The following is a 25,971-nucleotide window of genomic DNA, read 5'->3' as shown; positions in this document are numbered from 1 at the left end:
ACTGAATATATTCACACTGAGTTTTCCAGTGCCGTCAGATACAACAAAGAACATTTACATATATCTGCATATATACATCTTACAGACCTAGTGCTAGAAATCCTAGAAATTGTGCATTCCAATCAAAAAATTTAAACTTGGCAGATTTAGAGAATATTCAGAGAAAACAAAATCAAAGGTTAGAAAAGTATTCCCATTATTCATTTCTCTCTATGTAGAAGTATATTTTAGAAACTACGGTTTAAAAATAAATACTTCTGTAGAAGTTAAAGTATCAACTCTTTAAGTAAAAGTGTTTAAAAAAGTACTGGTTTCAAAAATTACTCAAAGTATAAAAGTTAAAGCAAGGTAAGAGTTTAAAAATAAAGCCACTAAGAACAAAAGCTTAGGCCACACCCACAGAGTCCTATAGTGCATTATAGGAGTGTGTTGTTTCTTTGGTTTTACTATGAGTGAATGATCTACTGAGATCTGAGTTTCCTCTTCTGAAGTCTCCATTGCACCACCAGCCGCTCGCGTTCAGTAAAACTGAGCCGGATCCTCTTTTAGAGGCTGTACGTCTGACGTAAGTACGAAAAGACGCGTGACGTGACCAGAAAAAGAAGAACTCACGCGAAAAGCAACCAGACACCCCAGTTTTAAGAATAAATATATTAGGATTAGGATTAGCAGGGATGGTGGTTCAGTACATTGATATCATTAAACACCGTATTTTATCCATATTCTTCTCCAATCTTATTTTATCCATATGCTTCTGCTTTCAGTTTAGAAACAAAACAAAAATCATTATATCACTTTTAGCTACAGAGCAGCAGTGAGTTCTTCTTCTTCTTCTTCTTCTTCTTCTTCTTCTTTTATTATTTTTTTATTGTACTATGTAAAAGTTAGTTTTAGCTTAATTATATCAGTTATTGGTTGTATTGATCTTATATTCTTTGTTATCTAAATTTCTTATCAATTAAACCAACAAAATTATTGTCATTTTATTGTTATTTAAGTTTTTTTCTTTTATTCTTATTTGTTATCTATTTTTATCTTTTATTCAATGTTATTTTATAATGATTAGGTGTAGTTATTATTTTCTTGCCCTCAATGTATTTTTAAGTGAAAATAAAGGTTGATTGATTGAATGATGTATTGTGTTTTACATAGACTTCATATACAGATAGATAGATAGATTTGAGGAGGTTATAACAGAGAAAAGCTCACAAAACTTGACAGGCCTGCTTATCTGAGACTGTTCTTTGATTTAGAATTAAAAATTCATATGTATGTCTTCCAACAGCTCTATAGTCCACCTATAGTCCATAATCCACCTATACTTTAAATACATATTTGATATATTTGGCAGGGTAGAGAACTCTTGTAAAGAGTGGTGTTGGGGTGGTATGTGGTGTATGGTGGTGGTTGGGGTGGTATGTTTGTGATGGTGGTGGAATGTGGTGTATGGTGGTGGATGTTTGAGAACCACTGTTGTAGAACAGTGCACTACTCCTGTTCTCCTGGAGAAGTGGGAACGCCCCCTTTCTCCTCAGCCAATCAGCTCGCTCTGCACTCCTCCCCTGCTCTGTTCGCGGGAATAATGGTGTTGTCAGCGGCGGAGGGGTGGGGGTTAACCCGGTCACTGAGCGCTGCTGAAGTTGCGGAGGGGCTGAGCGCTGTTACCATGGATTTCTAAACGCTATTGAGGTGAACCGGTCTCTTTCAGGAGAGAGAGGAAGAGAGAGAGAGAGAGAGAGAGAAGGATAGAGAGAGAGGAATAGAGAGCTGTGGACTGTGAATCGTTCTCCTCCCGATACTCCACCACATCCCCCCCGTACACCGAGTACCACCATCTACCTGCTGCAAGAACCCGACTGACGCTCAGCCGCCGCTGCAGGTAAGCTCCTTCCCTTCCCTCCTGCTGTTTTGATCGTGATTAATCGAGATTAAAAAGTGTTTAATCGGTTTAATCGCTTTGGTTAAGCTGCAAAAATCACATTTCTCTCTTCTACTACAGTCAGAAAGTAGCTCATAGCATGAGAACCTGCTGGAGCATGCATCCACATGCATGCATTCATTCAGTCTGCTGCAGATCAAATAAAAATGCATGACAAGTTGTATCATTCTATTCTATTTGTATAGTGCATTGAATTGCAATAAAAAACTTTTTAATTCAATTCAAAGTGCTTTATATAAAAAAGGGATATAATACAAAGACATGTAAAGGCACTAAGCCTTAAGAGGTGAAGAGCAATGCTATGCTGGGTTGTTTTTTTATGCATTAATATAATTTAATGCACTGCCAGGATGGTTATAGAAAGGGAAAGGGCTGGATGTGTACATTAATGCATTTATAGACCAGTTATAGTACCTTAAAATCATTTTTTTTTCAAACAGAATGCTATTCAATGCAAGGATTTAAGAATGGGAGGGATGTGCTACACATTATTTCTGTATTTCAAAAGCATATATCATTGATTGATTATATTTATTTATTGTTTATTCTATTCCTTATATAAATATATTTTTGATGATGAGAAAAAGTAAAAAAAAAAGACAAAAATTATGATTTTTTTTCAAGTTTTTTTCAATGTAATTTATGCTGGTTTATTTTTATGCATTAATAGATTTAAATGCACTGCCAGTTTTGTTCAGTGAGAGAATTCTTCAGTGCTTTTGGGTTTAAAGTTTTGGAAGTTTAGTAGTTTTGTCTGGTTTAATTTCTAAGGTGGATATATGATGGTTAGGATGGTTATCGAAAGCAAAAGGGCTGAACATGGACATTGAGACATTTATAGAACAGTTATAGCAACTTAAAATCTATTATCCAATATAAGGATGTAAGAAGAATGTAAGAATCGGAGGGATGTGTTCCTCCTGGTGAAAAACCTATGCTGAATTCTATTACATAACTAAATATTATACATGCATTGTTCCTAAGTTATATTTCTGACATATAGAATTGCAACCCCACATCACATCTGGAAGTTGATATGTATTTTTGATATGGAGGAAAAGTCCAAAAATGTAAAGGTTTTGACTCGTGCTGTCATCCACAATCGTGATTGACATCCACAATTGTGCACAATCTGCAAGCAGTGATGCCTTCTATTAGCCATCATCATGTTAATGCCAGCACCATTGGCAGATGGCTGCTGTTACGTCTCCAGTCTCTCTTTTCACACTCCCGAACTCCATTTCCCATGAACCCACTGGTGATGACGTCACTGTCAGCCGCTCACCTTCATCCAATCGCGTCACGCTCCCTCGTTCAGACTCACCTGTGTTCTAAGTTGTTCCGCTTCATAGTAATTCTATGTTTTGTATATATAGGGTTCTGTTAGCATAGGTTCCTTGCGAGGTATTGCCGACTCATGTTGCGTACTGAGCGTTTTTCCAAACCCTTTTCTGACTGCCCTTTTGTTATGACCCTTTTTCCTGTATTACGGATTTTGCCTTTTGTCTTTGCCCTTATCGGATTTGTTGTATTATCAGACTGTCTCTCTGGCTTCGATTCTTGGACTGTTTCCTGTACTACGTCTTCTGTTTATACTGTGAGTTCTGTTCAATCTGTTATCTGGCTGTGTTATTCTGTTTACGGCTCTGTATATAAACCAGTCTTTACCTTTTATTCGGCAAGCGTCACCCCTATCTGTCTGGTGTTTCAGCTGCATAACACACATGCTTGACTATATACACACAGACCATTATGCACAGAACACTGTACTGTATTTTTCACACTATAATGTTCACCTAAAATCCTTTCATTTTCCCAAAAATCATCAGTGCACCTTACAATCTGGTAGCAGTATTAGCATTAGCCGCTAACCATGCTAAGCACTAGCTCTTTCGCTGTTCAGAGGTGAGTATATCGGATTGTAGTTTGCATGTTGACCATTTTAAAACAAGCTACGTGGGATGAACTGCTTGTTAATATCTCCCTTTTTAGGGTTCCTCAGTGTAGTTCTACCGGGCAGCATTTACTAGCGCTAACTGCAGCTAGCCCTAATGCTAATGCTGCTGCACCCAGCCTTAGTGGAAATCTGGAAATCTAAGCTTACTGTGAATAAAAAGAAGTGATTTACTCACTTAAATAAAAAATGCATTACACACTACTTTAGCTGTACTTTAAAAATAATAATTGATGTTTTTTATAATTGATTTATTGTTCCTGGTGACTTTTATATTTCTTCTATATAGAATATACAATTGCAATCCCACATTTTCGTCTGAAAGCAGCTACTCATTTTTGATTTTAGTCAAATAAATAAATGCAAAAGTTAAAAATGGCAAAAATGATGACTCAAGGTTTTTCCCCTGACAGCGATTTTTATATTCTGGGTTATTTTCATGCATTAATAGACTTATACGCGCTGGCAGAGCTATGAATGTTTATATATTATTTATGCTGGATTATACATGTCCATAGGCTTGTGTCCCGCATGCTGAGTCATAAATCTTAATAAGATGTCAGGGTTGAATGGGCGAGTTTCCCAGATCTGGGTTTATTTTATTGATTATTTATTATTGGCACTCGCTATGACCAGGTATAAGCTTAAAACATGTCAGTAAGATTTGTCCTGTATTAAATATTATACGTATTTTGGGTTGTTATAATTAATATACTTATATACGGCGAATTATACAGTATTTTTTGGGCTATAATGTTGGTTTGTGATAAAGTGTACCCCCTTAGCTTCACTTCTGAAGGGTTAAACTTTAGGCCAATTCATACAGGTATCTGCTGTATTCAACATAATGCAGATTTTTTTCTTTTATAGCAGCTACTAGACCTTCATAAAGCATTATAAACATTGTAATGTATCATTGGCTGTGTTTATAAGATGTTATATGTCAATAAGAACCAATACCCTCAACTAAGATGAATATTTGGTAACACTTTTTATAAATGCCAAGTCTATTAGACTCTTTAAAACACATTATAATTCATTCATAAAGCATTATAAACATGGCTATAAAGATAACAAATAAGAATTTATAGCCTTGTTTATTATGCATTATAAATTGTGATTATAATACATCATCAGCTGTGTTTATAAGATGTTATATGTCAATAAGAACCAAGAACCTCAACAAATCTGCCTTAACAAAGCATGCTATAATAACCTATAACCACCTCATTTATTAATTATACCTATATTATATTATACTATAATTTCTTATATCAGTTTATGACATATTATTACTTGTCATTGTAAACTTTGAAGTAAGTTGACAGATGTGTAACCTACTACAAGAACATCTTGTGATTTGCATTATAATCACTGTTCAATTCATAATGCATAATAAACATGTCTATAATGCATTATACATGTTTATAAATATGTAGAACCATGTATTAACAATTCACCAATTCTGAAGAATATTTGGTAACTTTTGGTAAATTTAGTATAAATGTCAAGTCAACTTTAAAACTTGTTTAGTCACGTTCATTATGCATAATGATATGCAATTATTACAAGAACAGCTTATGAACGCATTATAATCACAATTCAAATCATAATGCATAATAAATAAATAAAAATGTCTTTTTTAAATCTGTTTTTTACAACTTTTTTATTATGTTTTACAAATATGTATAACCATGTTTATAATACATCACACATGCATTATGATCTGTTTTTAAGTTACAGCTCTGGGAAAAGAATAAGAGAGAACTTCAGTTTCTGAATCAGTGCCTCTGAATTTGCTTTTTTATAGATATATTTATTGATTTAGAGCATTTATTTGCAGAAAATCAGAAATGGCAGAAATTTACAGTTATTTTTTTCATGCATCTTGGCATCATGTTCTCCTCCAGCAGTCTTACACACTGCTTTTGGATAACTTTATGCTGCTTTACTCCTGGTGCAAAAATTCAAGCAGTTCAGTTTGGTGGTTTGATGGTTTGTGATCATCCATCTTCCTCTTGATTATTTTCCAGAGGTTTTTAATTTGGTAAAATCAAAGAAAATCATCATTCTTATTACAGCTCTCTTAGTTTTTTTTTTTCTTACAGAGATGTATGTTATGTTTAATGAGTATAATATAAATGTGGGACATTCAAAGAAAATGTTACGGAATATTTCAATTGATTTCTACTATACAGTATATAAAATATATCTTCTGAAACTCTAAAGCTTTCAGTGTTCTCTCAGAATTCTGTTTCACCTTGAGAAATCTGTCCTTGAACAGTGTTTGACGGAGACAAACCGCCTTAGGCGCACTTCACCGGATGTGGGGTCATTCCTCTGAGCCCAGCGCTTTAGCGCTTAGCTTCAGTAAAGGAAGTCTTTAATAAATCAGGAGCTTTTTTTTTTTTACAAATATGTATAACCATGTTTATAATGCATCATAAATGAATTACTATCTGTATTAAGTGACAGCTCTGGAAAAAGATTAAGAGAGCACTTCAGTTTCTGAATCAGTTTCTCTGAATTTGCTATTTATAGGTTAATTTATTGATTTATTAAAACAAGCACAATTTTAAATTTTATTGTCATCTGTAAAGGTGACAATGACAAATAAAGCTGTTTATCCTTTATCCTTTATGTTTGAGTAAAATGAACATTGTTGTTTTATTCTCTAAACGGTACCACTTTAAAATAAGACTACCTTTATAAAGGGTTTATAAACGGTTTACAATTAATGGTTTATTAATGGCTACTAATTAGGTTGTAAATGCCTTAAAAATCATTAATAATCAGTTATAACACATACGTAGAAAAGGCAACAGTGACCTGTTTTTTGCCAAATAGTGAACTATATTACACAGCCATCTATATTGTTGCCCTTTCTTTGTATGTGTTATAGCTGATTTGATAGATGATTTTTAAGGCATTTACAACCTACTTAGTAACATTAATAAACTAATCGTAAACCATTTATAAACCCTTCATAAAGGTAGTCTTATTTTAAAGTGGTACCCAATAAACTACAGACAACATTTCTCACAAATTCCAATTAAAAATATTGTCATTAGAGCATTTATTTGCAGAAAATGAGAAAACGAGAAATCATTCCTCTGAGCTCAGATTTTGCTTTAGTGCTTTGCTTTAGCACTTAGCTTTAGCGCTTTCGCTTCAGTAAAGGAAGCCTTTAGTAAACCAGGAGCTGCTGTTTGTGCGCTGCAGATTTAGATCCAGAGATCATAAGTGGAGAAACCTGATCACTGAGGCTTCGGTCAGATGGAGGGAAATTAAATTATCTCAGAGAGAGAGAGAGATTGTGTCACGGCTGAGAGATGAGTTACGCCAATTTAATGACAACAATTAAAGTTGCATTAGAGTCGGCGGGCGAGCTGCTGTCAAACCCCAGAGCTCTGAGACTTTATAATTGAATTGGGTTCAGTGATGTTCAGTAGATGTTCGGATTGATCTACTGGTTTAGAGAATGATGAAGACTCAAACCACAGCTGAGAAAGAGAGAGAGAGAGTCATTTGGTAACACTTTCTATAAACCCTGTATCCATAATGCATTATATAACGTGCATAATACCTTATAATGACTGTAATAAGCCTGTATAATAACTCATAAGTACTTACAACTACATTCATTGTAAACACATTATAAACTACAAGTATAAGGGTTTGTAAAGAAAGGGCTTACAATGCCTTATAATATCCGTTCATAAGAACATTGTACAGTGTAGTGTTGTAATGCACTACAACATATATTTGGTATATTTTGGTACAACACTACATTGTACAATGTTCTTATATACAGATATTAAAAGGCATTATAAGCCCTTTCTTTATAGACCCTTATATTTGTAGTTTATAATGTGTTATGAATGTCGCTGTAAGTACTTATGAGTTATTATACAGTTTATTTAAGGAATTAATTAGACTTTTCTCAGTTAGTTAAATAAATGTAAATAGGAACCTATTGTTTGTGTGCATTGTTGGTAGAAAGCTAGGCTTTATTTTACGTAGGATTGCTTTTTAATTATGTATTATAAATATGTAGCCCACGTAACCAGGGACATGCATACAACCCTGAAAATAATACAGCACCAATAAAAATAACGCTATTTTTGATGCATGTTATTTTGGTCAATGCAGATACAAATATAGATGCACTAATGGAAAACAGTTATAAAATATTATGTTATACTTAAGATCTAAACTTAAGTATTTTAAAAAGAACACTTGAATGAAGAGCTTCAATCTTGAGTATCTCAATAAATGTAAAGTGTGCAGGCAGTGTGTTTTAACCCTTTGATGGGTGAAAAGTGACCCGGCTGTGTTTTATTTTTTTATATCTTTGCAATAAATTACTTTAATCATTCAGAATTTAAGTTATTCCTTAAATAACTTATTTTTTTAAAGAATAATGGTGAAATAGTAAATGTGCTGTTTTTTCAAAGAGAAATAAAGGAAAATAAAAAATGAAGATTTGTGTTAAAGAAAAACTCAGCGGTAACACTTTCTATGAATGTCATCTCTATAAGACTCTATAACCACATTCATAACATATTATAATGCATTCATAAGGCATTATAAACACGGCTATACATATTTATGAAAATGCATAACCCATTATAGCCTTGTTTATTAAGAATTATATGCATTATACTTGTGATCATAATACATTATAAGCTGTGTTTATTATATATTACTATATATTACTATAATATATTACTTAGAGCACACAAAGACCTGTTATAATACATTATAATTTACAATAACTAATATTATATTCACAACAAGAATACTTTATGAGTGGTTATTATTGAGGGTGTGTTTATAAGTTTTTTTTTTTTTGTTATAATACAGTCTGCACACTGGACTGAGTTTCTTGGTATTGATGTATAACATGTTATAAATACAGCTATTAATGATTTATAATCACAGTTCATGATGCATAATAAACATGGCTATGATGAATCATACATTTTTGTAAATATGTTTAGCCATGTTTATAATGCCTTATGAATGCATTATAATGTGTTATGAGTATGTTTATGGAGTCTTATAGAGATAACATTCATATAAAGTGTTACCAACGCAGCCATATATTATCTAGCATAGAAAATAGAAAATACGGGTAATTTTTGACCAATGTTGTGCATTAATGGGTAATGATACAAAAAGAGCTTTTATTCAAAATAAGAAAGGAAAATGAAAGAAAGGATGTATGATGAAGTTAATTGACGAATACCTTGAATTCTAAATCAGTAAATATATATTTTTTTCAATTATTGCTAAAATATATAATATAAACAGTCAGCCATTCATCAAGTTACATAAAAAAAAAGAATGTGTGACATTTTTGACCCATGTTGTGAATTAGATAGGGGTGTTCATATTATGCAGATCAAAGAGTTAATGTACATATAAATGATAGAGTCATACAGATAAACATACATTCACCCAATTTCCTGTGTTAAATCAGATTTCAATCCTGATAGAGAACGTATGGATTACAGGAGTGTGAAGGTTTAACAATAATCCTTTATTCTTATGCAGTTTTTTTTTTGTTTTATTTTAAAGACGAGATAATCAAATGATCCCACTGTGTTTAACACAATTCCTTTGGCAACAAAAGAAGATAAAAAATAGGTTAATTACGAGTCGCCGCAGACGTCTTTCACCTTTCTGGGGAATTGGATGAAACCTATGTGTTATTTTTAGCTGTTCCCTCTTCTTCTCATATTAATGGGTTAGATACTGAGATAAAACCTATTTCTGCAAACACACAGCTCTGTAAAAAAATAAGAGAGCACTTAAAAATGACGAGTTTTATTTGATTTTACCAAATTGAAAACCTCTGGAATATAATCAAGAGGAAGAATGACTGAATAGTCAGCTCTGGAAAAAAATGAAGAGATTCACTAATTTTTTAATCAGTTTCTCTGATTTTGCTATTTATAGGTTTATGTTTGAGTAAAATGAACATTGTTGTTTTATTCTATAAACTACAGACAACATTTCTCCCAAATTCCAAATAAAAATATTCTCATTTAGAGCATTTATTTACAGAAAATGAGAAATGACTGAAATAACAAAAAAGATGCAGAGCTTTCAGACCTCAAATAATGCAAAGAAAACAAGTTCATATTCATAAAGATTTAAGAGTTCAGAAATAATCAATATTTGGTGGAATAATCCTGGTTGGTTTTTATTCACAGTGTTTTTCATGCATCTTGGCATCATGTTCTCCTCCTCCACCAGTCTTACACACTGCTTTTGGATAACTTTATGCTGCTTTACTCCTGGTGTAAAAATTCAAGCAGTTCAGTTTGGTGGTTTGATGGTTTGTGATCATCCATCTTCCTCTTGATTATATTCCAGAGGTTTTTAATTTGATAAAATCAAAGAAACTCATCATTTTAAGTGATTTCTTATTTTTTTACAGAGCTGTATATAGATATTACAATGGTCTAAAATGGTCAAGGGTTATTATAGACCTATATTATAGACTATTACACTATACTGGAGTTTAATGGCTATACTAAATCAGGCTCCCTCGTGACCTGATGGATGTTTTTGTGCCAAGTTGTGGTGATTCAGGCCACCAGAGCCCTGTAGAGAAAATTAGGCCAAATTCTTCTCGCCAGTTTCCGCCTAATGCAGCTTTATAAACAACTGAACTACAGTCCCTCCCTCAGTCTGTCCATTCAGTACACAGAGTTTTCAGTAGTTTTATGATGGATAAGCCATGCTAGACTGGACCTTCATTCATTATTTATGACCCTAAATGCTCTTGGCCATGGGAAACTGCATGTTTTGCTGCTTTGATATAAAACAATGGCTCAGAAAAGCTGTTCTCAGAACAGTTTTAGATCTGAACGAGGACACAATAAGCTTGGGTAACACATTTATTAGACTCTATATATACATATATACACACTTATAACACATTATAATGCATTTATAAAGCATTAATAACATGGTTATACATATTTATAAAAAGGTATAACCCATTATAGCCATGTTTATTATGCATTATGTGATCATTGTGATCATAATTAATGTATGATGTAGAGCATATGTGATGTAAGATGTTATATGTCAATACTAAGAACCTCAAAAAATCTGTTTTAAATAGCCACTAAACCCTAAACCATGTATTTTTGTTTTATTAATAGCTGAAATTAATAGCTGTACTAATAAAACATACCAGTCTTGCTAAAAACAATTAAACATTTTCTAAACTTAAAAAAAAAAAACGCTTTTATTGTGGTAATTTCTGCCTCTGCAGCTCCTCTCAGGTTTAACTGGGCTATAGGTGAGGATGATGTTTCCGTGTACATGAGGACACTTTACATATGCAGATTAATCAATCAATAAAACCATTTTGCAATTGTAGCTTTCAGCTAACCAGCTAAAAGAATTAGTCTAAAAGTAGATCTTATTTTTAATGTTAAAACATGATTTTAAAATGATTCATTTAAAACAAATAAACAATAATATCTGAAACACTAACAACACTGATAAACTATAGACAATATATGTATTTATCTCTCTCTCTCTCTCTCTCTCTCTCTCTCTTTATTTCACTATTTCTTTTTCCTCTCTCTTTCTCTCACTCTCTTTTTCTTTAATTCTTTCTCTATTTCATTTTTCTTTTTCTTTTCTCTCTCTTTATCTCCTGCTCTCTCTCTTTCAATCTTTCTCTATTTATTTTCTTCTCTTTCTCTCTTTCGCTCCATCTGTCTCTCCTCTTTTATTCTTTCTCTAATTCTCGCTCTTTATCTTCTGCTTTCTCTCTCTTTCTCTCTATTATTATTTCACTTTCTTTTCTCTCTCTCAAACTTTCTTTTTTCACTCTCTCTCCCCATCTCTCTCTCTCTCTCTCATTCTTTTTCTATTTCCTCTCTTTCTTTTTCTTTTGTTCTTTCTCTATTTATTTCCCCCTCTTTATTTTCTTCTCTTTCATTCTTCCTCTAATTCTTCTCTCTATATTTTCTGCTCTCTCTCTCTGCTTCTCAACCTCTCCCTTTCTTCTATCTCTCTCTCTCAATCTTTCTTTTTTTTCCTGTTCTCTCTCTCTTTCTCTCTCTCTCTCTCTCTCTCTCTCTCTCTCTCTCTCTCTCTCTTTGTTACTGTTTGAATTTGTTTTTCCTGATTCTTTATCTCTCTGTTCTGTTTGCATTGAAACTATTAATAATAAGCACACTTTCTGGCTTACAGTAAAACAACACTGGATGAACAAACTGTAAGTGAAACTGTTTGTTTCAGTAAATAAAAATAAATCATAGTTAAAATTAATCTTTAGTATTTTTGAGGGATTTATGCTTTTTTAAAATTAATTCTAAACCATAAGTTCCTAACTGTTCTGTGTACCAAGATTCAGACTTTACAGAACTGAAATAAAAAAAGAGAAATATTAAATATGGAAACTCATCCTAACCTTCACCACCGGCCTATTTATCAAAACATTGTTTATTCAGATCAATTCTATACAAAACAAAACAATCGCTTTCACTGAGAATAATCCACATCCCTCCCTCCATCCTCTGATTATATTCATCCAGCTCCTCAATATTTTCATCCAATCATCTCACCCCGAGATCAAATCTACAGTCGAGAGCAGAGCGTCTCCGTACTCGACTCCAGACTCGCTCAATCATCCGAACGCACTTCAGGAAACACCTGATCCCTGTGTGAAATACGCTACACGTCTTTCCTCATCCACACAAAGCCTAATGCATGCAGACGGATTCTCCCGAGGAGGAACGACATTAACTGAGAAAGATCAGAGAGAGCAGCTCAGACTGCGCTCTACCTTCATCTGAACAAAGAAACTGTACTCAAGAGCACTAAAAATAGGTTTAAGTTAAGTTAAGCGTACTAAAAGTACATTTTTATTTCATATAATTGATTTAAATACACATTTAATACATATTTTGTGCAGTATTTACATAAAATGGATTTAAATCAATGTAGTATGTATTCAATTCTACTTTTTTAGCAGGTTAAGAGAAAAATGTGTACTTTTAAGCCTACTAAAACCTGTTTAAACAAAAGTATACCTACTAATTATCGTTAATTAATAAAAATGTATTATTGTAAAGTACATTCTAAAGAAATGCACTTTAAAATGTGGTTCAGTACAACTGAGGAAGTTCACTTAAATTAATGGATTGCTTTACACTTAACCACAATGTATTAATTATTATTTATTTATAAATTTGATTAAAAATGCACTTAAAAGTGTGCTCATATTAAGGATATTCCTAATTTAAAAAGTATATTTGATTGTAACGTCATTTTATGTAGTGTGCAAAAAGTATTATATATATATATATATATATATTTTTTTTTTTTAAAGATAGGATTTAGAAATGTAGGAATATAGGAATATAGGAATTGGCAATATATCAATAAAGTGGCAATAAATACACCTAAGTGTAGTTTCTGTACTCTAGAATTAAAGTGTACACTATTTGCTTTAATACACAAAGTAATACATTTCTAATATACTTCAAGTGTATTAACAGTTATGTTTAAAAATACATAAAAAAGCGTACATAAATCTGTGTTCAAGTCAAAAGCACATCTTAATGCTTTTAAATAATTTTCTCTAAAGATGTTACTATTATTTGTCTATATTGACACAAACATAAGTTGCCCAAAGTTATTATAAAATAGTACATTTAGTATGTAGTAGAGTTAAGTATCCATTAATAATTACAGTTAAAAGTAAGATGATTTTCTTAGAACTAAGAACTAAAGAAAAGCTCTTCTGCCCCCTCTGAGAACACCATTTTTAACCTGGAACAATATAAAGCGTTTTCTCCAGCTCAGCGCTGAACTCTGATCTAGAAACTCCCTCAATGATCTCGGTTGTAAATTCTTTAACCTTTTGTTTGTAGACTCTAAAACTGGGCTGAGTTTGTAGGAAACGTTTTCTCTGTTCTCTGAGTAAAGAGTTCCTGATGCTCAAACAAACGAGCGGCGAGTTCAGAGCCAGAATTAAACACTGGATCTATTGAACCATCTGTTTACCTGCTGTAAACATGAGCTCTGGGTGAATCATTAGGGTGGAGCTGCAGTCTGTAGTCTACAGAGGGATTTTACAAGTTAAATAAGTGTTTAAAGTAGAAACGACCTGATGATCCAATCTGAGTACAATACTGCTGAGTATAGGCCACTACTGATCAATACTAATCCAATCTGAGTGAAATACTGCTGAGTATCGGCCAATACTAATCAATACTGACTCAATCTGAGCACAATAATGCTAAGTTTAGGCCACTACTGATAAATACTGACCTAATCTGAGTACAATAATGCTGAATATCGGCTAATAATTATCAATAATAACCCAATCTGAGTACAGTAATGTCCAGTATCTGCTAATACTTATCAACAATGACCCAATCTGAGTACAATAATGCTGCATATTGGCCAAAACTGATCAATACTAACCCAATCTGAGAACAATAATACTGCATATCGGCCAATACTGATCAATACTGTCCCATTCTGAGTACAGTAATTCAGAGTATCACCCAATACTGATCAATACTTATCCAATCTGAGTAGAATAATGCTGAGTATAGGCCAATACTGATCAATACTAATCCAATCTGAGAACAATAATGCTGCATATCGGCCAATACTGATCAATACTGTCCCATTCTGAGTACAGTAATTCAGAGTATCAGCCAATACTAACCAATAATAACCCAATATGATTACAGTAATGCCTAGTGTCAGCTAATACTTATTATTACTGACCCAATCTGAGTACAATAATGCTAATTACCGGCCAATAATGATCAATACTAATCCAATCTGAGAACAATAATGCTGATCCAATGTGATCTTTGGTTTTGTTTAAATAATACAGATATTTGGGAAGGATGTTCTGCTAATTAATTAGCCATTTTAAGTAACATTTTACATAATAAGATATGCGATAATAATCAATCTGTAACAATGTGTTTCAGTATTTACACAGTTGTTACATTATTGTTAATATGTAACTATACAGTTATTACATGATTGTTAATATGTAACTATACAGTTATTAGGAACACTATAAAGTCAGGCCATGATTGGTCCTACTTTCTAACAATAATGGGTATAAATTGTGTAGTTACACATTAACAATCACGTAATAACCGTGTAACTACTGGCAAAGTACACAGTACAGTACCCACACAAATTAATTACAATTGTAATTAATAGGTTATGTAATCACATGGTCCAGCATCAATTTTGAGTTCTGTTTAATAGGGAATAATGAGTCAGTGGAATACAATATATTTTTTATTTTATTTATATTTCTTTAACAGTTTTTGTCTGGTATTTTATAATGGCTGCAATTGCGTTTTTTAAATATTAAATATCATTCAGATTTCATCATTCAGATTTAACTTTTATACATGTGTGATTACATCGTTTATGCAACAGTAATTTATCTGTAATAATAAGTACTTCACCAGTAGTAATAACTGTTATTCCAAGATTGTCAATGTGTAACTACACAATTATTACATGCACTTATTATTAAGCGGGGCCATTAAAAGTTCATTCTTGTTAAAACATGATGTAACTAATTTTATGCTATTAAATTATTGTTATATAAATAGCATAAAATGATCTTAAAATGAAAATAATATAATGTATTGCAATTTTTTATGAAACAATATATCGTCCACCCCTTTTGCTGATGTAATATGTTGATGATGTTGGTGTTTTACACAGTTTATCACTATTTATCAGCCTTTAGCTCCTTTAAGCAGGATCTGAGATGTTCACTCTTTTGTTCCCGGATGCTCTTTTTATTGCAGGAGCCTCACCGCTGCATTGTTTCCTCCTCTAAAGCCTTTCAGAAGCTTTTGTGTTTTATCTGCTCGCCGTCGTCACTCATCACTTCTTTTATGAGTCTGACTTTAGCGGCAGGTTCCCATGTGTGGCTGAATGAACACCAAAGAGCATCACTGTTCTGCCTATTCAGCAGATAAAGAGGGTGAAGAAGCAGGTGAAGAGGAGGGATAACAGCCAGTCAGGGTGGTCAGATCAGTGTTTATATGTGTATATCTAGAGGTCATAATGTAAAATGAAGACAACCATTGTACTTCTTGTATTTCTTTACGCATTTAAAGATATGTATGAATATTTAATCTTCTCAGATGGAATTTCAACAATTTTCCTGGTTGAATCAACGTCATATTAAGGTTTAATCAAAAGTGAATTATGTTTTAATACTGAAAAATAATTCAATGATGAAACGCAGGGCTTTATATTTAATCCTCTTAAACATTATGTTTCCCTTCTTCTAAACTGACAATGTTGAATATAGCTAGATTGACTTGATTTGATTGGGCTATCCTTAGTTTAAAATGCTTTATGATGATATATCTTGACAAAAAGGACTATTTTAAAAGTCTACAAAAGGTTTGAGGTATTTTTTTTTTTCATTTTTTTACTAGTCGTTTAATGCAAAACAGCACCAATAGCTAATGCTGCAAAGAAACAACCATGCCACTTTATAAAATACCGATTATAGTTGAAGTTGAATAACGTTTTGGACATTTTATCTTCTTAGAAGGCATTTCAACAATCATTCATGGTTAAATCAATGTAATACTGATCTTGGCATGCCAGTGTTGCCAAGATAGTGATGAACGTCTGACTGTTGGCGTCTGTCTAGGTTGTATTCAGTCAGTGGAGCTCCTGTGTTTTCTGTTACCAAGATAAACAAGATAAAACTCCAGAAATGTACCTGAACACACCTCATTTCCAGAACACCACGCCCATCAGTGTAGATATATTCAGAAGCTCTGCTGCTGTTTAAATGTCTATTGAAAATAGACTGTTGGAAATAAGGGCCAAGGGGTAAATATAACTAAACACACAAAACTGAAGAAATATCTTCAGTAAAATGTAATTAATAGAAATTACATACTTACACACCCACATATTTATCACTAATTATACCACAATTAGTTCTGACCCTGCAATGAGATTGGCTGAGAGGTGTTCTATGAGTGCCGTTATCAGCTGGTAATGCACTGTAACCGAAGCTCTCCATGTATTACCCCGCCACATACAGGTAGCCTAGCAACGATGCAGCGCTTACAAACCAAACAGCGCAGCTACAAACAAACAGAGCAGTAATGGAACCATTTTAACTGGCGGAGTTTTTATAACCAAACAGATCCTATTTTCTCCTCCTCTTTAACTCTTTAAAATCTTGCAATAAACAGTGATAATGGAACTGTGATATAATCACAAAAATACACTCCAGGTGTGTGCTATTAAGTGTAATATTGGTACTGCTCTACTGATCTACGACCGCATCATAGCAGTGCCAATATTACACATTATAGCACAAACCTCCAGTTTATTATTGCCTAATTAAAATGTGTAAAATGAGAATTAGGTGCAGCGTATTAGATGCAGATGATTAGATCATTTTTACAAGTAATTTTAAAGAAACATGGACAAAAAGACAAAGGTGTTTGTTGGGTGTCCTGATTCTGATTCTTTCAGGCGTGAGACGGTTTTACTGGAGCCGGTTTGGTCGACTGTAGAAAATCACAGTGTGCGCCGTACAGCCAATTAATCTGCCGGAGCTCTGAAGGACAAACCTGGACGTGAGGTCGGTGTTATCTCAGGTGTTCAGGGCTTGGGTACCCGGTGGACTCGGGAGGGAAGAATGGACGAGCTGTCTGTTCTGCTGGCGAATGAAATACCTGCAGGCAGTGCAATTACCATACTGTTCTCTCAGAGCAGGAACATGTGCGGTATGAGACTGTGGTGTGTAACAGGAGTAAATGCTGGAGTTATTAGTGTGTGTTCTTTATGAAAAGCCCTGTGGATGTAGCGCTCAGTGTTTAGTGTTTAATATTTAATGTTTAATGTGAGGTTAGTGGTGTTTTATAGAGACACAGGGGACATTGTGGTTGATGTTTGTTGATGATAGCTTACTGGCCAGTTATAAAATCCTTAGATTTTCAAAAGGAACTGTTTTTAAGATAATTTATTTTAAGTAAGAAAGACTGATAATAGATTTAGGCTCAATCCTATTTCACCCCTTGGCTTTTCTTTTCGAGTGTAAGAATTGGGAAACCCTTCAAAAGCATACATCATCCCAATAAGTCATCAGGAGCGCTAAAGTTCAGTAATATACCTGCTGCTGCTGCTTTACTAGTTTACTTTAGGTCATATTTTATTGTATGTCTTCGAAAAAGGGAGAAGATGGTACAGAAATTTATTATTATTGATCATTCTTTAAGTGATTCAGAGCTGAAATTAGCTTTGATTAGCTTTTATTTTATTAATCTTTTCTGTTCCGCCTTAAATGCTGCAGCCCCTGCTGTCTGTCGCACCATTTAAGGTGGAACAGGAAAATTCCTAGATAGCTAGACTGAGACAAACTTCTAGCGACCTTTTAGATACAACGATTATTCACATTTGAATCAATGTAATATTTTAGGAGGTTTATTTAAGGTTTAATTATATTTTGATGTTGAAAAAATGAATTATCATTTAATTTTCCCTTTTTGTTCTAAGTTTAACCCTCTTAAATATTATGTACCATTTTCCAGGGTAACAAACAATGTCAAATATGCTTTTTATGATTGACTTGATGTGATTGGGATATCCTTAGTTTAACATCTTCAGAAAGGGGGCAGGTGGTGCAGATTATTAATTATTAATGATTATTGTCCATTCTTTAATTCCTCGGTGATGATGAGCTGAAATTAGCTTTGATTAGCATTTATTTTATTTATTTTATTTTTCCATTCCCCCTTAAATGCTGCAGCCTCTGCTGTCTGTTGCACCATTTAAGGTGGAACGGGAAAGTTCGCTTGCTAATTACTGAATGAAACTACTAGCGATCTTTTTATATGATTGTTACTGCTGCCAGTCTACAATGGCTATTAATAAAGGCGTGTTGGGGAGGATTTGGCGGGTATCTACAAACAGGATGCATTTGACAAAGGTCCCGTTAATTTAAGGTGGAATGATTCAATTCTGCTAACAGTAGCATAACATGTCATCGCAATGATTTACTTTCCTAACTAATCATTACAAATAAACTTAATAATTCCTCTGTGATGAGGAGCTGAAATTAGCTTTGATTAGCTTTAGCTTTGACTAGCTTTAGCAATTAGCTATGATGTACTATCCTAACTAATCATTACAAATAAACTGAACTGCAGCAGTTTAGTGAAGAGAAGTGCTCCAAAATTCATCCTGACTGTTGTGCAGTTTTGATCTGCAACTACAAAAATGTTTGTAAAAAAACTACAGGAAACGATGGGTTGAGGTTTTTGCCGCCAAAGGAGGATCAACCAGTTATTAAATCCAAAGATTCACATACTTTTATTTACTCCCTCACAGTGAATATTAACATGTAAAACCATGCAAATATATATTTGTTTGTGTGGTTTTAGTTTAAGCAGACTGTGTTTGTCTATTGTTGTGACGTAGATGAAGATCAGAACACATTTAATCACCAATTTATGCAGAAATTTATGCAGAAATACAAGTATAATCCCAAAGGGTTCACATACTTTTTCTTGGAACTGTGCAACCCATCTCTTTCCAGTTTATGGAACTTATCTCTCTTTTAAAAATCTCCACGGATATGCGCTTTAAACCTTAGATATTCCGACTACACAGCAATGAAACGTGAGCAGCCGAGCCTCTGAGCTCCAGTTTGACGGATTCGTTTTACATTTTACAGCAGGATATCTCAGTGGGACGCCATTGGCTCATGGCTCAGTCACAGAAATCACATCCTAAGAACCACGGTAGAAGCGTTGAGGTGGAGATGTCTGACACGGATATGTGTTTCTGCAGACTAGTAGCCTAGATGTGGGACATGAAGACAGTGACACGGATACAACATATACGTACATATATACGACATATACTGTACGTTATATGCCATAATTCAAACCTGTGCCCTGGCTGATGTATGAAAGGATGAATATATGAATGTATGCATAAAGAAAGGAGGCATAAAAATGATGAATGGTTTGTCCCCGCAGTAGGACAGCAGTGTTAACCGCACCTCCTGTAGAAGATGGTGCGTTTGGGGGGGGGGTTGGCTGGAGTTGCGGGGACACCCCCGGAGACGGAGCGAGGGACGGAGAGATGGTGGGGAAAGAAAGGATGAAGTAGGATAGATGTGACAGCCATGGGGACCTCGAAGTTCAGAGCAGTGAAAGGCTCATTGTGTTGTGAGACGTGATATGAAACATGCAGAGGATTCACTCTCTTTACTCTGTTCCTATTTGTTCCTCTCGCTCTCTGTAAACAAGAGCATCCAGCTCACAAACATCTACTAAACGTTTAGAGACATTAACACAAACACACACATGTCCTCCTTTACTGGTGATAAACAAACTTCTGCAGTTATTCTACGGTATACCACAAGTGACAAATCGTAAACTTCAGACCTAGGTTTTCGACTCGATTGACTCGATCAAACTAGATCTGATACATCAGCTCACAGATGCTTTGTGCTGATCCACATCACCCTAGGAGTGATGACGGGAGAGAGCACCATCTACTGTACTGTACCCACCCAGAGAGAAACAGCAAGACCAACTGTGCTCTCTCGGGGCTCTGGCAGCTGATGGCAAGCTGCATGACCAGGATTCCATTCCAAAGAACCAGAGATCTCCTGATCATAGTGGCAGGGCTTTAGACCACTGGACTATGCAGATCCTTCCAAAATAATGGTTTTTTTTATATATATCTATATATCGCCAAGAATATTTTTATCAAAAATATACCCTGAAACATCATAATATTATTTTTTAAGGCCATATCGCCCAGCCCTACTTTCTAGCACCTTTCTTTTTTTTTTTTAGAGCGTTATTTGCCAGAAGCCAAATTCCAGACAGTTAAACTATAAAGGATAATGGATGATTTACACACAGAGCAGCAGTGTTTCACCCGGTAATGAGTGACACATTGCAGCATGCAATCCATAGGATTGTAGGATTTAATGGTTTGAGGACATGTTATTTTCATTTATGTATTTTCATTTCAATTCACATGTTATGGAACAAAAGCATATTCTCAAAGTCCAGAATACACCCAAATAGCAATTGTTAAAATAAGATAATATAAGATTAAATTTAATAAAATAGACATCAAGATAAATACACAAATCATAAAGAAGAGTAAGAAAGTGTATTTTGTGTATTTATCTTGATACCTATTTTGATATGTATATTATATCGCAAAAAAAAATAGCCTAAAGCATTGCAATATTATTTAAGGGCCAATATCGCCCAGCCCCACTTTCTAGCACCTTTATTTTTTTTTTCAAGAGCGTTATTTGCCAGAAACTGAATTCCAGACAGTTAAACTATAAAGGATAATGGATGATTTACACACAGAGCAGCAGTGTTTCACTCGGTAATGAGTGACAAATTGCAGCATGCCACATTTACCAGTGCATATTTTCAGCAGACACCCAATGACTCCAATCCGTACAACAAACACTGAGGAATTATAGCTGCCAGGTGCTGCAACTAACTGCCCATGTGGGGAACTGGTTGGGTCCATGCGCTGCCTAATGGTACACCCCCCCCCCCCCCCCTTTTTGTTTTCCAGCAGGAGCTCAGCTCTTCTTTAATAACCAGCCCCCCATTTGGCTTGGGCTATAATACCCGTCCATCACGCCCGGTCCCCGCTCAGTCTCCTCCTCAATAGGATGCTTTATGTTTCCTGTTGCCCCTATGGGTGCTATAATGAGAAGGACCGGGTCCCGGGTGATTTAGCACGCTAGCGTGCTAACGCTAAGCGTATGCAGCATGGGCTCCAGCACTCTGGATTGCGGAAGCTTGTTTACAGGCTGATCCAGGCCCCCGAGCCCGACACCGCTCTCCCCTATTGGAGGATCAGTGCGCTGATGATGAGCTTTGATTAGAGTGGAGAGCATGGAGAGCATGCTAAGTGCTAAGCGGGGTGATGGAGGCTAAATCAACAGCTTACGGGGTTCAGTGTCGAGTTTAGTGCTGAAAAAAGATTCAATTTAGCTCATTTTGCTCGACTCGTTTTTGGGTCAAGTGTTTTAAAACATAAAACAGACAGTATCTATTCTGCTTTAGATAGTTAAAAAAAAAACGTCTTTGCTTTACCTTGTAAAAAAAATAATTTTAAGATAATTAAGATAATTTAGAGATCTATAGCGAACTGGCCAATTGCTGATCATGCAGTTTGATTTAAGGTGTGTCGATTGTCGATTATTTAAATTTGTAGACAACAAATATTACACAAAGTGCTGGGAACAGAAGTGCAATGGGGGATAAATGGGTAGTCCACAAATCAACTTAGTTTGTGTCTCCAAAAGTGCCCAAACACAACAGATTACATATTTAATCACTGAATATCAGCACTTTCCACGTTTAAACAACGTTCAGATATTTAAATGTCATTTAAATCTTATATTCAGCTGTTTCTATCCTTTTTAGAGATGCCAGAAATAATCGCTGACTAGTCGACTAATCGCAATGTTATTTTATTTACTATTCTGTTTATTGTTGACGTAAAAGTTGGGTTTGTGCTCTTGTATGGCTAAGATATGATGGGGCGGCTAACTGTTGACTGTTGTCAGGGTTTTAATCAGTCAGTGGTGCACCTGTATTTCCCACCACCAAGATAGAAAAACATGCCAGAAATTTACCTGAACACACCTCACTTACTTTGTAGATTTATTCCTAAACTCTGACGCTATTTTAACGGCATGGGTGCACGACAAGAAAATAGACTGTTGACGGGGTGTAAGATAGCAACAAGCATTACAACACACCTTGCACAGGATGTACGACAGGGCCAGAGAATATCTTACCAAAAAGTATAACTTGTGAACTTTGCTTAGTTAAAACAGCAACTACAGCCTAACGCTGTGTGCATTTATTTTTTTATGTTTAGAAATGAGTAGAAACATTGCATATAAATTCAAGTAACTTCACAGTAATCTTTGCTTGTTAAATTGAGAATATTTTACCTAAAATTATACCTTTTAAACTTTGATTAATTTAACTAATAAAACATCCCAGTATTGTGTGTGATTTGGGTCGATTCTGCTTTAGTTAGAGTTAAAAACAGTACAGGAAACGCTTTCTACAAGGTTATTTTAAGCACTGATGTGAGGATCTGATTGAATTGAGAGAGAAAAGCATTAGTGATGTCTGGATGTGGAAAAAAATATCAGTAATGCGATAAATTGTATAGTATTTGTTGGCATAGAGCTGGACGATATGGCAAAAATTTACATCACAATATGTATTTCTTAATTTTAGATGATATGATAAAATTTTAATATTGTTATGAACAGTATAAAGGCCACCACCATTGGTGCAAATAATCACATACTGATAACTGATAATTTTACCATATCGCAATATATAATCACTTTAAGTTAAAAGTTTATTGTGATATCGGATACCTATCGATACCTTATAGGGTCAACGTACTGTAAGGGTTATAAGAGTATCAATATTTATATCATATTGTATTGTATTTGCAATAATGTAAAAAAAAAATTAAAATACAGTATCAATGTTTAAATAATGGTTAAGTTGTAAAGACTGGTGTCAGAAGTGGCTAGTTTAGTGTTGTATTTAAACCCCGCCTATATAGCAGTGTTTTACTCGGTTGTTAGATCCCACTTTTCTGATTGAATAAAAAAGTAAACTTTTATTTTACTCAGATTTTATAAATGATGTATGATAGTGTGTTTTTATACTATAGCAGTTTTTTTTAAGATTTAAGATTTATATCAAGTTAAGATTTGATATATTGAGATATATTGAATTTTAAGCCTTGTATCATGATGATAAATATCATATAGTCAAATTCTTGCCAATACCCAGTGCTAAACCCCCCAACCTATCCCATAAGTATTGAATGGAGCTCCATCAATCCAAAGAACACAGTTCTTCCACAGCTCTACAGCTCAATACCGGGGTTTATACCCCTCTATAACCCATGCCTGGTACTGAGTTAATGTTTATCTGCTCCTATTCTATAGCTAAACAGACTCTATTGTGCATTTTAACATGTGGGCGTAACGTAAAGTAGCTAAATGCATTCATTAGAGGGGGTGTAGAAACATCATTACAGTATATTGATCCATCTATAATCAAATCTTCAGGGACTTTTGTCTCATCATGAAGGAAATCGATAGATTAGCAATAAAACAGCACTTTAAGTCATTACTGAGTTTTACTAATGAACGGATGACACTCATTGACTCACTATAACACATGTTTTACAGAGATTTAACCCCCGCAGGCCACAAAAACATCACTGCTGTAAACAGAGCAGCGTTACGGTTATTATTCTGACCCTAAAACTCAGGGGTCGCTCTACTGCAGTCCGGGGTGAAGGGTTGTCTGGTTATTGTCTGGTTTTTGAAGACTCGGCCATGAAGCTGCAAGACTTTACTGACCTGAACTGACCAAACGAAAAATCGCCTGTAAATCTCAAACACAGAGAAACGGAGAGGATTGGTCTCTTTTCTCTTTTTTTGTTTTGTAATTTTAGTTTAATAGCAAAATCTGTTTTGGAGCTAGGAGTGGTCCGATATACCAACATCCAGTTCTCCTAAACTCTGGCGCCATTGGTTTTACTGCAGGTGTGAAAGCTATCTGCTCCCTGTGCAGCGTGTACGGTTATGTGAGTAAACAATACTCACATATTATGTTCAGAGTTTTTGTGTGTCAAAACAAACCAGCGATAATAAGCCCCTCCCCCAAATCAGCAATATTGGTCCTTCATAAAGAATCATATTATTTTCTTAAAAAATATATTTCTCAGATTAGGCCTGTCACGATAATTACATTATTGCCTTATAGTACAATAAATAAACAACCTCAATAATATTATTAATCATCAATTAGCAATCAATTGGCTATTGTGTGTTTGTTAAAATTGTTGTGGTAAAAAGTTGTGTTGTTTTACACAAAATGGCTCTAGGTTTGCGCTAAAGAACCTACTTTTATTTGGTTCCAGCTGAGAAATCCAACTTTTCCGGTTCTAGAACCGATTTTTGCTGGTTGATGAAAAATGTGCTCAATGTGTTGTACTGCAGGTAACAAAAAGTATAGATCATCCAAACTATTATTAAATAAAAGGTTGTCTTTAAAAGGTTGCCATTTCTTTGTTCTGATATACACTCTGCTCCACACTAAGCTCCTGTTTGGACAACCTCTGTCCTCTTACATCTCAAGCCATTAGCTCTAGCAAACTGCAGCCATGGCTAAAAAATAACTCACTGAGGGAACTACGTTCCAAACTCCGAGCTGCCGAAAGAAAATGGCATAAAAACCAAAAACAAGCAGACCTAAAAAACTACCAACTGCTCCTGCCTTCCTTCTCAGCCAGCATCACGACTGCCAAAGCTGAATTTTATCACAATAAATTCAGCTCCCTCACAGACTCCCGGAAACTATTTGCTACTTTCAAAACACTACTCAACCCTCCACCTCCTCCTCAGGCTACCTGCCTTACGGCTGAAACACTTGCATCATTCTTTACTGGCAAAGTGGCAGCTATCAGCAGACAGTTTACTGATGTAACATGTAGCAGTCCTACTACATGCTCTGCAGCCCGGTGTCCCTCCACCGAAGGCGTTGCTTTCTCCTCGTTCACTTCTCTCACTGAGAACGAGACACTGGCTCTCCTAACACGTAGCCGTTCTACTACGTGTCCGCTTGACCCAATTCCCTCAAACTTACTACAAACCATCGCACCTGCAATCATTCCGGCTATCACTCACACCATCAATGCCTCTTTAACTTCTGGTGTATTCCCAACTGCTTTCAAACAAGCACATGTGACACCACTGCTTAAAAAGCCTTCTCTCAACCCCGCCCAGGTTGACAACTACAGACCGGTCTCACTACTACCCTTTCTCTCTAAAACCCTCGAGAGAGCAGTTTTAAACCAGGTCTCTGGCTTCCTCTCCCAGAATGACCTCCTGGACCAGAACCAATCTGGATTCAAAAAAGGACACTCTACCGAGACGGCTCTGTTGTCTGTGACTGAAGCGTTG

The 25,971-nt window shown here is 34.8% G+C and overlaps 1 protein-coding gene across 11 annotated transcripts in view; it reads left to right on the top strand.

Moving 5' to 3' along the window:
* The first annotated feature begins 1,616 nt into the window (after positions 1-1,616).
* Positions 1,617-25,971, top strand: part of chl1b (cell adhesion molecule L1-like b) — a 212,401-nt gene continuing 188,046 nt past the window's right edge. For 7 of the 11 annotated variants that reach the window (XM_049479446.1, XM_049479449.1, XM_049479442.1 and 4 more), the window contains exon 1: positions 1,619-1,879. The gene's annotated coding sequence lies outside the window, so the exon portion shown is untranslated. Of the gene's footprint in view, positions 1,880-25,971 lie in introns of all 11 variants that reach the window. The other 4 variants (XM_049479447.1, XM_049479453.1, XM_049479455.1 and 1 more) reach the window with 3 other exon arrangements.

The sequence above is a fragment of the Astyanax mexicanus genome, chromosome 5, assembly GCF_023375975.1.
Source record: "Astyanax mexicanus isolate ESR-SI-001 chromosome 5, AstMex3_surface, whole genome shotgun sequence".
In the NCBI taxonomy this organism is placed as follows: Eukaryota; Metazoa; Chordata; class Actinopteri; order Characiformes; family Acestrorhamphidae; genus Astyanax; species Astyanax mexicanus.
Note: the sequence above shows the minus strand (reverse complement) of the source record. Positions and strands in the feature narration are given on the sequence as shown.